The 14,406-nt window shown below is 36.2% G+C and overlaps 1 protein-coding gene across 15 annotated transcripts in view; it reads right to left on the bottom strand.

Annotated features, from left to right (window-relative positions):
* Window positions 1-14,406, bottom strand: part of GRM7 (glutamate metabotropic receptor 7) — an 890,997-nt gene that overhangs the window by 245,636 nt on the left and 630,955 nt on the right. The window lies entirely within an intron of this gene.

The following is a 14,406-nucleotide window of genomic DNA, read 5'->3' as shown; positions in this document are numbered from 1 at the left end:
AGTAAACTAAGATATATGCTGATAGAGGAATTACTCTGAGATGGGGGAGTGTAATCTTAGAGCTCATATCTATCTAAAGATAAGGAGGTATTTTATTGGAGAGCTGAGGCATGAATATTCTACTCAGAGGGAAGAACAAGTACAAAGAGCAGGAAAAAGCTTGGCAATTTTAAAGAAAGTGGTTTAGCCATCTGATCTATTAATGTGCCCTGGTCTCTCCTTATTCTTGTTCTTCTCAGTTACTTGTGGTAATAAAATCCATATGAGGTAATCCTACTCCAAAAATGATATGTTTCTCCAAAAGTATTTTACCACAAAATTTTTATTGATTCTCAAAATTTTTTTGTACATTTGCGTTTTTTCACCCAAGATAATTTTAAGTCTTCAGAGTTGCAAACATGTCAGATAATTTGTTTATATTCTCATATATTAGGTACAAGGGCAGTTAGCCTATGTGCATCCATTGATATTCTCAGTGTCCATCCATGGAGAACAGTTTATTGTTAGTCTGGTACCATGTGAGGCAATAATGCTATAACAATGTTGCAGTATTTTGCTCTGTGGGTTGCCTTATCTCTGAATTCATTAATTAAAGTAATTAGGATGAAGATTCTTTATATATCTCATCTGGCCTCAAAAAGCTGACAGTTCAATTGGAGTCACTGGCTAAGTCCCTAAAGTTATAAGCTTTTATAATTAGCAATTGACTTCAGAGGATTTAACAAACAATGACAAACATGCCAACATTACAATCCCTTCTAACACACAGAAGTGATCATCTATAATACGCCACATTAGCATCCTCTACATAGAGTGCATTACAGAGTGGGAGATCTGCTCTGTAGTGAATGATTAAAAGATAATGTTTTCAGCAGAATCAATTTGAAAAGAAGGAGTAATCACTAGAGAAGTACCAAATGGTAGGTATGTAATTTGCCTGGAATAATTCTAGAAGTCAAAAGAACTAAAATATATTGCATTTGATATGATATGTAGGGAGGTCTTAGGCAAAACCTGAGAAATTGTGTGTGTGTGTGTGTGTGTGTGTGTGTGTGTGTTTGTGTATTTTATCCTCCTGGTGGAAAGACCACTGTCATCTAGAAAAGAGCCATTCCCTTGATTTGTTCCCATGACACTGAGAATCTGGACATGAGAGATATGACAGAAGAAAATAAAGAAGAGAAACATTGTCCAGTCTCTCTTTTCTCAAGAATTATTAATTTTCAATACATTTTGAAATGTTTTAGAACATGTGATTTTGCCAGAAATACTGATATGGGGAATTTGCTTGCTTCTGGGGAAGCAATCACATCATCCTACATGGTTTTCTTCTGCCCAGCTCTCTAGACACTCCTTGTGATAGTAAGAAGACACAGTATAGTGACAGGGACATTCATAGCCCATAGAGCAAATTATGTGTATAAGTTATTACTAAGTCTATTATACAGGCAAAGAAGTGGGGCAGAAATTTAAACTGAGAATCCTAAGACACATTTTAACACTCAATGGAAATCATCTAGGCACTTGGCCTCTCAGTTTCTTCATCTGTAAAGTGGAACCTACCACACTTCAGGGTTGCCTTAGAATTAAAATGATGTTGATGAATATGCAAACAACAGCAACAACATAAACTGCCGTCTATTACTACTAACATCCCCACCCATTTAGGAAACAGTGGCTACTTATTGAGCAGTAGAGAAGTATTTTAGTGTATGCTGTTTAAACACCAACATACCATCCATTTTCTCTTAGTTTCTCAGGACACAGAACATTCTGTGAAACAGAAAAAATAGTGACTCTATTAAGTAGGGCAATCATACATTTGTATGTAGGCCTATTTGTATGACTCTATTAAGTAGGCACGCACACACACACACACACACACACACACACACGAGAATTGATATTTGCCGAGATTTTTCATCTTTGAATCATGTTTTTTGTTTGTTTGTTTGCCAGTTTTGCCAGTTGGTTTGGTTCTTAGACCTAAAAGAAACCAAAAGTTTCTGATACCTAAATGTCTTATTTTAATGTTAGGAAACTGAGACCCAGGGAGAGAAAACACTTGTTTTATGTCTTCAGTACTCTCAACTGGTATTGAAAGTCAACTAGAAGAAGGTGTTCAATTCTAAATGGGATATTTTTAGGAATATATTCAAAGATAAATAATGAGGGGACTGGATATAATTCCTTTTAAGAGTTGTTGTTGTTATATGACTTACTGACTGTTTATTGTGGCAATCATTGAGATGAGGGTTTTCATACATTTTATCCTCTACTCTCTGCAAGAGTGCAATGTTAGCTCTACACTTAGGATTTTATAGATAAGGATAGTGAGGTTTAGCAAGATGACAGAGCTAAGTGAAATTTATATGCAGCAGGCAGGAGGGCCAGAATTTCAGTCCAGTTTTGTTTGACCCCAAAGCCGACTTTTATGCAAAGTGAAAAAGAAACACAATGTAAGGCTGCATTATCCATGAAATGAGGCAATAAGTCCTGGTTAGGATAGAAATCTCGACTGGAGGTTTTATATGAGGTCCCTTATTCCTTTATGCTGTATGACCAGGGGACAGCAGAACCTGGATTTTCTGATACCCGGTTCCAAACTGTTTATTTCCATTACATTGCACAGTGCCTTGAACATAGTACCTTGTGTCAATCTGTAATTGCAAAAGATGTTCAAATGGCTTGAATACGAAATATATCCTTCCTTCAAAGAAAATGGTTATGAACAACCTGTAGGAATCATGGTAAATCATGCAGCAAAGAAATAAGTACCATAATAGGTAGCTTAATGTAGTAGATAAGAAGTCAAGTCCTGTGTTAGAATTCTAGATGAGTCAGCAGCAATCTGTGTGACCTTAAGCACATTGCTTAACCTCTCCAAACCTCAACTGTCCTTCTATAGTATAAGCAGATAAAACTAGTGCCAAACTCAGATGGCTATTGTGTATTAAATGACATGACCAAAGCATAGAGAGTGACTCAAGTAGTCAGTCAATGGCAGCCTTAATCATGCCATGCCTACATGATACTGGCAAAATCAATTCTTAAAAAGCTGAAGCTGTAAGTTTTCCTCAAGAATTTCAGAAACATCTTAATAAGAATATCCAAATTTCATTTTAGTGCCATGTTCAAAAGACCGAGTTTTGATAAATTATTTGAATCATTTTCATCAAAGGCAAAAACTTAAGCCTATGAAATGGGGATAGTGATAGTATCTACTATCTAGGCTTGTTTTGGAATCAAAAGAGGTAATGCATGGAACATGCTTAGACAGTATCTGGCATCACATTTTAGGTACTTAATAATAAGGTCAACACTCTATATCATCAATAAAGGTTAGCTGTTACATTAGTTATCTTTTTACTTCATTGATACTGTGAATCAAAAACCTAAACTCCTCAGTGTCTTGCATGGATGAACATTTCTTCTCACCCTCACAGATGTGCAGTTTGACTGATTTGGTTGAGGCAGGTTGCTCAGCAGGACAACTCCTTCATGAAGTGGGATGGCTGGGTTTAGAAGTAGGGTGCAGGTTGGGCTTGAGTCTGTCCTAGGTATTTCTCATCCTTTTATCCCCCAGGCATGTCTGTGGCATGGCGAATGTCAGGAATGTAGGCTTCAGCCAAACTACGCCTCTGCTCTAGTCAAGCTTGATAAGTGTCCACTGACCAAAGTAAGTCGTATGGTTCAACTCATGTCAGCAGGAAGTGAAGTACATCTGCCAAAGGGGCTGAGAGATGTGAGTCAAGGTTTGACAAACAGTCCAATCAATCACCGTTGGATTCCAAGCATCCATGATCCAGATAAAAAATTTAATCAGTACCATCCAATAGCAAATGAATTCCTTCTAGGCCTCTGGACAAACCAACCAGGAATGGAGATGACTAGATAAGGTCAGGTTCAATTCTTAAGATCTTCTCTCGCACACCAAATTGAAAGAAACTGGCCCTCTGGCAGAAAAGCTGAATTTGGAATTCCAAGTAAAGAAAGCTACAGCTTAGGACAGTGCATCTTGAAGCAAATACCAACTCTGAATTCTTAACATTATCAATGGGATGACACTTCTAATACAACTCAAACAAAAATAATTTCCTTCCAAATTTGATGATGACTGATACATAAATAGAATGCATTTGATGCAATAGGCTATTTTATATACAGTGGACCAAAAGGAAGCTAAAAACAAAAGAGACAAGAGCTTTTATGAGCTTCAGAGTGAATTCAAGAAGATATCTTAACCTGGTATGCCAAAACAAATTTGTAAAAATAGTTTAAAAGTAACAATGTGAGAGTTAAAGATGAAAGGATGCTATGGTGGAGGAGAATTAGAAAGTATGGTGTCTAGGCCAGCTCTACAGTGAAACTGTTAGATTTTGGCTGAATCGCTGCTATTTCCACTTCAACAGTTTTATCTTGGGAGTGTTCAAGAGTTGAACTTTAATTGCCAACTCTGCCTTTACATTCTGTGTAATCTGGAAGCATTTTCATCTTCTGTGACCCAGTTTCGTCATCTGAAAATAGGTACCTACTCGTAGAGAATTTTGTGAGAATAAACATGTAAGGTATTTAAAATAGAGCCTACCAGAAAGTAATCTCCAAAAACATTAGCTTTTTGATGTTGGCAGCATTATCATCATTAAGCATTATAAATGGATTTACTCCATCAGGGATCTCTAGAATACAGCATTTGATGGTTTTGTAAAAGGTCTGCAAATTCATTGACCATCAAGAGGCAGTATCTGTGTCATCTCCCTTTAAAACTGGGTGGTCCTTTGAGATTACTCAGAGGAACAGAACATCGTGGAAACTCCATGTGTCTCCCAAGGCTAGGTTAGAAAAGGTCTGCATTTTCTGCTGGTTACTGCTGGGATACTCTCTGGAAGGTGCCATGAAAGAAGCCCAGGGATTTTTAGGCCATCATGCAGAAAGATTATCTATGGGAAGGCATCCCAGTTCTTCCCACTCAGACACAGACATGGAGCAAAGAAGTCTTTGAGATCTCCCAGTCCCAGCCACCAGGTGACTGCAACTGCATGGCAAAATCTGAGTGAGGGCTGCCTAGCAGAGCCTAGTCAACTCCCAGATTTAGGGCAAATTCAGCAAGTTTTAGTGTTTTCAGTCACTGTTTCCCATTATTTGTTATACAGCAATAAATAACCAAATTGCAGCAATTCTGCACAGGTGACTCTGCATCCACTCCAGTGGAAGGAGGCAGCCAAAGATGACAGAAAGTGGAGGGCTCTGGCCTCAACTGCTTTAAGTCAAACAGAATGGCTCACTTTTACAGATTGAAATTCTATGTACATTTTTATATAGGCAAAAAAGCTTTTATAGCTAAAAGGAAATGTTTGAAACCACTGAACCAGATGATGTCTCAAATGCCTTCTAGAGCTACAGTTTTATAAAAGAAATTTATGTTAAAAATACTGTCTACTGCTAGCCATACACACTGATCAAGTGCTTTATATACACTGAGCCGTTAAATCCTCATCACGTGCCATCAACCTAATATCAACAAAATGTGAATCAGGAGAGTCAGGATCAAACCTGGGCAGCCTGGCCTCGGAACCCACACTCCTAATTAGAACACAAGAGCTAAACTAAGCTATTTTGCTTAACAAGAAACAAGGTTCATGCTTCTCAAAGATACTTGTGAATAAGGCCAGGTCTACTAATAAGTTAAATGTCAGCTACATGGCACAATTGGCTTTTAAAATATTGTCCAACCCAAATTACTGTCCCCAAAGCTACACCCTGTAGGGTAAACACATTGCAGGCTACTACCCCTTGGAAGAGGTCATTCATTAAGTTATTTTCATAAATTAATTACTTTAGTTGACAAACATCTGTAGGGACTTCAATTAAAAAAAAAAGGCAGACGAGGTTTACTTGTGGGAAATGCTAGGAAAATATTTTCTCTGAGCAAGCTATAGAACCCCAATAGGCTATTTTTGTATATACTTGAAGAGAGGATACTTCTTTTGTGTAGAAGAACTAGATGATAAGGAAATCTGGGACTAATAGAACTAAAGAGTTCTTTGAACAAAATTTCCTTATAGATTGTTTTCAAAAGATTGGACTTCCTGGAAAAAGAATCAATAATACAAATATTATTGATGTTAGTAATATCTGTTGAGTTCCCACCATGTTCTATAATTTTAAATATATGATATTTAATCTTTATAGTCACCCCATGATATAGGCATTAGTATTTGCATTATGTGCAAGAGGAAACTGAGGCTCTGGAAAGTTAAACCTTTGTCCAGGCTACAGAGCTAATGGTGTAGACAGCACTTAAATGGTGAAGACAGCACTTAAATTCAAGATTCAATTAATAATTTCAAATTTTGCTCTTTCCTTAGAGACACCAAGGGTGAGATTTTCTCTATTTAATTATACAAATGAGGCCCATGTGTATGCCAAACACCCAACTCTCCTATCTCTTCTTATAAAAGGGCACAAAAGAATTACATGAAAAAGAACATTAAGACATTCTTTGCAAACTAGAAGTGCTAACATATAATCTGTAAGAAAACATGAATCTGAGAGAAAAAAAAATTGAGCCATGAACTGAAACCTCCCATGTTGATAGAGACAGTAGTAAATCTAGAGAAATCTAGGATCAAAACCAACTGAGAAGAAAGAAGGATTCATCGAACATAATAGGTGGGTTTATATTCCATGAAAGAACTATACGTGGTTTCCAAAATACCATGGGAAATGTTGTCACTTTTACTTATGGCCTCATATGACAGCTTGGCTGTGATTTGATGTCTGGACACCTCTAAAGCATCTCACTGCTTATTTATTGAGGTGACCTCAATTGTAGATTTATACATAACTGGAAGTAGCTCACATCCTTACCCAGGGCTCTCAGACCTTCAAAACCTGGACCTAATTATGATGTCCACTTCGTGACCAAGAGAACCACTTCATGACCATGCTAGACATGGCTACAAGTTCTAAAGAACCCGATGACCTTCTCTAGTGGCTGGTAAATCTTAAGTGGACTCAGCAAGGGCCAGAACACTTATTCCTAGATTTTTCTATAGTGTCTATAAGAACAGATGTATTAGTATTGACCATATTTTTGATTTTTAATTTTTATTTTTCAATATTTTAAAACTTACATAAAAGTTGAAAGAATGATACAGAAACTTCATATATTCTTTTACCAGTTAACATTTTGCCACATTTTTTAACACATTCTCCTTCTCTGTCTCTTCTAAGTATGTGTTGGTATAATCACATACATCTATATCTATATCTATACACACACATACATCTATATATTTTTATATCTATAATTATATTTTTCCTAAATCAATGCAGTTGCCTCCTTTATCCATTTAAACATCAGTGCATTTTTCTTAGAAACAAGTGCCTTCTATTACATAACCTCAGTAAAGTTACTAAATCAGAAACTTCAACAGTGACACTCGATGTTAATCTACTTCTGTGTCACAAATATTTTATTTGTCCCAATAATGCAATAATGTTCTTCTTAGCATTTTTCCCATTATAAGATCTAATTCAGGATTGTGTTTTGCTTTTAGATGTTATGCCTCTTCAGTCTCTTTCACTCAGGAAAAAGTTCCTCAGCCTTTTTTTTTTTTAATGACATTGTCATTTTTTTTAAAAAATATGGGCTCATTTCTAAAAAAATGTAACTTGTTTCTCATTTTGACTTTGTTCTACTGTTTTCTGATAATATAATTACAGGTAAGCATTCCTTACCAGAGTACTATGCAGGTATTCTCAGTATATCATGTCCAAAGGCTCACAGTGTTCAGTTGTCCCCATTGATAATAATAACTAAGTCAAGATGTTATTTGGTTTCATCACAGGGTAGATGAAGTTTTACTCATGCAATAGAATACATGGTCTATGAAGAGATACTTTTAATAGTGCTGATTTTTGAGTACAAGATTAAAGGTCAGACCACCTCCTCACAATACACACATCAGTTGCTTACAGGTCTCTGCCAAGAAACTTCCACATTCTACTATTGATAAGAGGGAAGCAAGATGAGCTTCATGGATAAAATATTGGACAGAGCTTTATGGATAAAATATTGGACATCACTTGATAGAGAAAAAAAATGACAATAAAAATATATTTTATACTTTCTCTCTGGACAAGTGGACATAGACCCATTTTTCTCAACTCTTCCTCATTAAGCACAACTATAAACTCTGAGAGAGGTGTAATCAAATAACTTTAAAAAGTCATAAAAGAAAGTGATCTGCTTTGGGAACTGAAAACTAGAGGAAAAGCTAAAGGGCAGACTACTTATGTCCTCCTATCCAACAGAAGGTGACCCAGACTCAGTATTTCTAGATTCATAACCTAGCAACAGAAGACATTCAAGGTATGTTTATTCTCTCTTCCTGTAGGAATCCCTCTGACAACATCAAGTGAGACTAACATCTGTCAAGGGAGACCTACTGGAAGTCCCATGAGAAATAAGCAATCAGGAGAAGGACTCTTTTACCTTGCTGGTCTTGAAATTCTTCTTTTCCCTTGAGAGATACTGAGATGGGCAGGGGAGGCCAAACCAGCAAGACATAGCCGGCTGAATCAAGAGTTTGGTCCAGGAAGCCTCTGTCAACACTTGTCTAAGCTTTTTATTCCCCATCCAGGGACACTGAGGAGGGTGAGTGAGGGACCCAGTAACAGAAAGGAGCCTGGCGCCTTTGTCCCTGAGCCTCCTTGAGCTTCTTTGTGGCTACAGGCCCATGACTTTTCTCTCTCTTTGCTCCATGACCTAGAAGAATTGGGGTTTGAGGAGAAATAGGAAGACCACCACAGCGCTCCCCACCAAGCATCCTGACCTGGGAAAAGTGCTCTTCTCTTCTCTAGGGTAGAACCATCAGGAACTAATATGAGCGCAAGCAGTAACTTATAAACAAATCCAGCAAAATTAGCTCTGCAAAGACTCCAGAAATTAAACTGCCATTGGAATGGCAGTCCACAAAAGTAGGCCAATACCCACATGCCAAATTTTAACAGTGTCTACCTCCTGCTAAAACATATATATATATAAAAGACTCATTACCTCCCAACATAAAAAACAAAATTTCAAGCATAAAAGTGAAAATCACCGGCCATACTAAGAATCAAGAAAATTGCAACTTGATTGAGAAAAGATAACCAACTGATGCCAATACTGAGACAAATCAGATGTTGGAATTATTTGACCAAGGTTTTAAAGTAGCCATCATAAAAATGACTCAACAGTTAGTATGTTCTCTTGTACAAATGAGAAATTTCACACTTTCATCAAGGGAAATAAGGTTATAAAAAAGAACCCAATGAAAACAATCTAGATTAAAATTACAGTGATAACAACAAAAATATTGGCTCAAGAGTAGAGATGACAGAGATAAGAATCTGTAGACTACAGGACATATCAGTAGAACTTACCTAATGTAAAAACAGACAACAGACTGAAAAAAAAAGAACAGAGCTTCACTAAGCTGTAATAACGAAAGATTCGATATTTGTATTATAGGAATCCCAGAAGGAGATGAGAGAGTGAAGCTAAAGAGTATTAGAAGAAATAATGGCTGAACGCTTTCCAAATTTAACAGACACAATCCTATAGACTAAGGAAGCTGAACTAATCTCCAAAAGGATAAATCCAAATAAACATGTCAAGACATATTACAATTAAACTTCTGAAAACTAATAAGCAAAATACCTTGAAAGCAAAGAGAAATAATGTGACCTGTAGGAAATATCAATTTATTTGACAGCATATTTCTCATTGAAACCATGTAGGCTAGAAGAACGACACTTTCCAAGTTCTGAAAGAAGATAACTGCTCACTGTAAGTTCTATATCCAGTTTAATTACTCTTCATGGATAACAGAGACATGGAAGCTTTCTAAGATAAATAATAATAACATATTACTAGTATATTTCTGAAAGATAGCTCTTTAAACAGAAAGGATATGACAAAAGAAGAACTCTTGGAGCATCAGGAAATAAGAAAAACAAAGTAGAAATATGGGTCCATAAAATAGTCTATAATTTTTCTTTTAAGTTTCAGAAACCCTATTTGATGACTGAGACAAAATTATAATGCCATGTGACACCCAAGATAATGACATTTAAAGTGGAGAAGAGAAACGGATCTAAATGGAAGATTTTTAAGTTTCACACAAAATAATAAAATGTCGACTTCAGTAGACTATTAGAAATCATGAAGATGGCCGACCACTAACAGCTCAGGATTGTAGCTCCCAGTGAAAGCTCAGAGAACGAGACGACGCCACATCTTTAGACGAATTTTTGTCACTCATCGATTAGCCTATTCCCAGTGGAGGAGGAGCCCCACGGGTCGCCAGCGCGACTCTTGTGGCCGCCGCAGCGGTTTTGCCGGCTTCTCGGCGCAGTAGCTCTTCATGCAGAGCCAACGGGACTGCTTCCCCTACTGACCGGAGTTTGGAGCTCCGGGAAGTCAGAGCCGCTTGTTGCGGACTCAAGAGGGAAGCCAGACCAGAGATTCCCGGGCAGAAGAGCACCATCAGTCTTATCGCTGCTATTTAGGCCGCCACAGTGGGTTGCTCAGATCCCAGCACTGGGAATCAATAAGTTGGACGTCGACTCAGAAACCTAATTAGAAAGGCGGTTCATCTACAATGAAGGGAAAAAAACAGCCTAAGAACGCTGAGCATACTCAAAATCAGAACCCATCAGCAACAGAACAAGCCCTGATGGAAAAGGACTGTGTTCCATTATCTGAAGGAGGCTTTAAAAGGTGGATGATAAGAAACTTCTGGGACTTAAAGGAACTTGTTCTAACCCAATGTAAAGAAACTAAGAACTTTGAAAAAAGGTTTGATGAAATGTTGAAAAGAATAGACAATATAGAGAGGAATACAAATGAACTTATGGAGTTGAAAAATACAACATGAGAACTTAGTGAAATATGTACAAGCTTAAACAGCAGAATGGATCAAGCAGAAGAAAGGGTATCAGAGGTCGAAGACCAACTTAATGAAACAAAACGACAAGACAAGAATAGAGAAAAAAGGATAAAAAGGAATGAGCAAAGTCTCCAAGCAATATGGGACTATGTGAAAAGACCTAATATACGCTTGATTGGTGTACCTGAATGTGACGGAGAGAATGAATTCAAGCTGGAAAATACTCTCCAGGACATTATCCAGGAAAATTTTCCTAATTTAGCAAAGCAGGACACTATTCAACCCCAGGCAATACAGAGAACACCACAAAGATATTTCTCAAGAAGACCAACCCCAAGGCACATAATCGTTAGATTCACCAAGATCGAAATGAAGGAGAAAATATTAAGGGCAGCCAGAGAGAAAGATCAAGTTACCCACAAAGGTAAGCCTATTAGGCTTACAGCAGATCTCTCAACGGAAACCCTACAAGCTAGAAGAGAGTGGGGGCCAATATTCAATATACTTAATCAACAGAACTTTCAGCCCAGAATTTCATATCCTGCCAATTTAAGCTTTACATTTGAAGGAAAAATAAAATCTTTTAGGAACAAGCAAGTACTCAGAGATTTTATTACCACCAGGCCTGCTTTACAAGAACTTCTAAAAGAAGCATTATACACAGAAAGGAACAACCAGTATGACCCTTTCTCAAAATACACCAAAAAGTAAAGAGCATTAACATAAAGAAGAATTTTTATCAACGAAAGGACAAAATAGCCAGTTAATATCAAATGGCAGCAACCCTAAATTTAAATTGACCAAATCTCCCAATCAAAAGATACAGACAAAATCTAACGGTATATCCAAAGATATACATAGACTCAAAATAAAGGGTTGGAAAAAAAAAAGTACCAACCAAATGGAGAGCAAAAATAAATAAATAAAAAGCAGGAGTTGCAATTTTCACATTTGACAAAATAGACTTCAAAGCTACAAGGATACAAGGGTAAAAGGATTAATGTAATAATAAGAGATCTTAACACCCAGATACATAAGACACATAATGAGATTTAGATTCAACGAGACAGAAAATTGATAACGATATCCGGGACTGGAACTAAGATCCAGAACAAATAAACTCAATAGAGCTCTCCATTTTAAACACACAAAATACACATTATCCACAAAAATCTAATGATATATCTAAAGATATACAAAGACTCAAAACAAGGGGATGGAAAAAAACTCACCAACCAAATGGAGAGCAAATATAAATAAATAAAAAGCAGGAGTTGCAATTCTCACACTTAATAAAATAGATTTCAAAGCTACAAGGATGGGGAAAAGGATTAATGTAACAATAAGAGATCTTAACACCCAGATACATAAGACACATAGATTTAGATTCAACGAGACAACAAATTGATAATGATATCCAGGACTTGAACTCAGAGCCAGAACAAATAAACACAATAGAGGTCTCCATTTTAAACACATAAAATATGCATTAACCACTTTAAACACTCAAAATATTGATCGGCCATTAAAAAAAAAAAAGAAATCATGTACATATATTTTAATACCTAGAACTATTATGAAAAATATACAGATATACTCACAAAAAAAATCAAGACATAATCCTAAAAAATGTTCAAGTAACATTTGACATTTACTTATGTCAAAGGAAGACATAAAAGAAACAAAAGAGCAAGTACCAGAGAAAACAATAGAAATACTTAATAAAATGGCAGAACAAAGCACTAATATATTAATTACCTAAAGTTCAAATGGTCTAAATATGCCAATCAAAAGACATAGCTTAGTAAAATGGATAAAATATATAACCCACTTATATGCTACTGAAAAATTGGAAACTCACTTCGAATTCAACTTTTAGGTTGAAAGTAAAAAGATGTAAAAAGATATACCATGTAAACATTGTTTTTAAAAAACAGCAAGAGTGGCTATATTAAAATAGACTTCAGAGCAAAGATAATTACTAGACACACAGAAAAATGTTACAATAATGAGAGAAAACAAAAGGATCAATCAACAAGGAAACATCATGATTTTAAATGCGTATGCACCAAAACACAGAACCTCAGAATATATAAAACAAACACCAATGGAGCTGAAAAGAGTAATAGACAAATTCAATTACAGATGAGGAGTTACATATTTCCTGTTCAGTGTTAAACAACTAGACAGAATTCAACAGTAATATAAAAAAAGATGAACAATATAGTCAACCACAAATATCTGACATATACAATAAGAAAAAGATACACATTTTTCCCCAAGTAGTCATAGAACATGTTCACCATGATAGAACATGTTTTTTATAAACATACTTCATCAAATTTGAAAGAAAGAAAATCATGCAGAATGCTCTAGAATAGAAATCAAATGAATTCTACACTCTAAAATGAAATCAAACAGAAAAATCAGTAACAGAAAGGAAACAGGAAAATCTTTGAATCTGTAGAAATTAAACAATACACTTGTAAATATTTCATGAGTTAGAGAAGATTCTCAAAATAAAGAATAAAATATGGAAGTGAATGAAAGCAAATATGACATATCAAAATTTGTGGGATGCAGCTAAAGCCCAGCTGAGAGGGATATTTATATGATTAAATGACTACATCAAAATGAGAAAAGTTGTCAAAATATTACTCTGAGTTGCTACCTCAAGAAATGGGAAAAAGAAGAACAGAATCAACCCCAAACACAGAAGAACTATTAAGAGCAGAACTCAAATAAACTGAAAATAGAGATCTATAGGAAAGAAGATCAATGACATAAAAAGGTGGATCTTAAAAGTATATAAAATAGACTTATCACAAAACTCATGTAGAGAAGACACACCAAATCACCAATATCAATATTTTAATCTATACTATAGATTCTGCAGTTCTTAAAATATAGGTGAACAGAACCAACTAACAACTTTATATTCATAAATATACCAACTGAAAAGAAACACACACATTTCCTGAAAGCCATAGACTACCTAAACTCAATCAAGACTGAGAAAAGATAACCAACTGATGCCAATACTGAGACAAATCAGACAAGCCAGGCGCGGTGGCTCACGCTTGTATTCCTAGAACTTTGGGAGGCCAAGGTGGATAGATCACGAGGTCAGGAATTTGAGACCAGCCTGGCCAACAAAGTGAAACCCTGTCTACTAAAAATATGAACCATTAGCTGGGAGTGGTGGTGGACACCTGTAATCCCAGCTACTAGGGAGGCTGAGTCAGGAAAATTGTTTGAAGCTGGGAGGTAGAGGTGTCAGTGAACTGAGATCACACCACTGCACTCCAGCCTGGTGACAGAGCTAGAGTCCATCTCAAAACAAAAGAAAAGATTAAGTAGACAAACTGAACAGTTCTATAACTATCAAATACATTAAATTTGCAATTAAAAACCAAAAAAAGTAAACTTTAAGGCACAGATGGCTTTATGGGAGAATTCTACCATA

The sequence above is a fragment of the Callithrix jacchus genome, chromosome 15 (genome assembly GCF_049354715.1).
Source record: "Callithrix jacchus isolate 240 chromosome 15, calJac240_pri, whole genome shotgun sequence".
NCBI classification, from domain to species: Eukaryota; Metazoa; Chordata; class Mammalia; order Primates; family Cebidae; genus Callithrix; species Callithrix jacchus.
The sequence above is the reverse complement of the archived record's forward strand: the minus strand, read 5'-3'. Positions and strand labels throughout refer to the sequence as shown.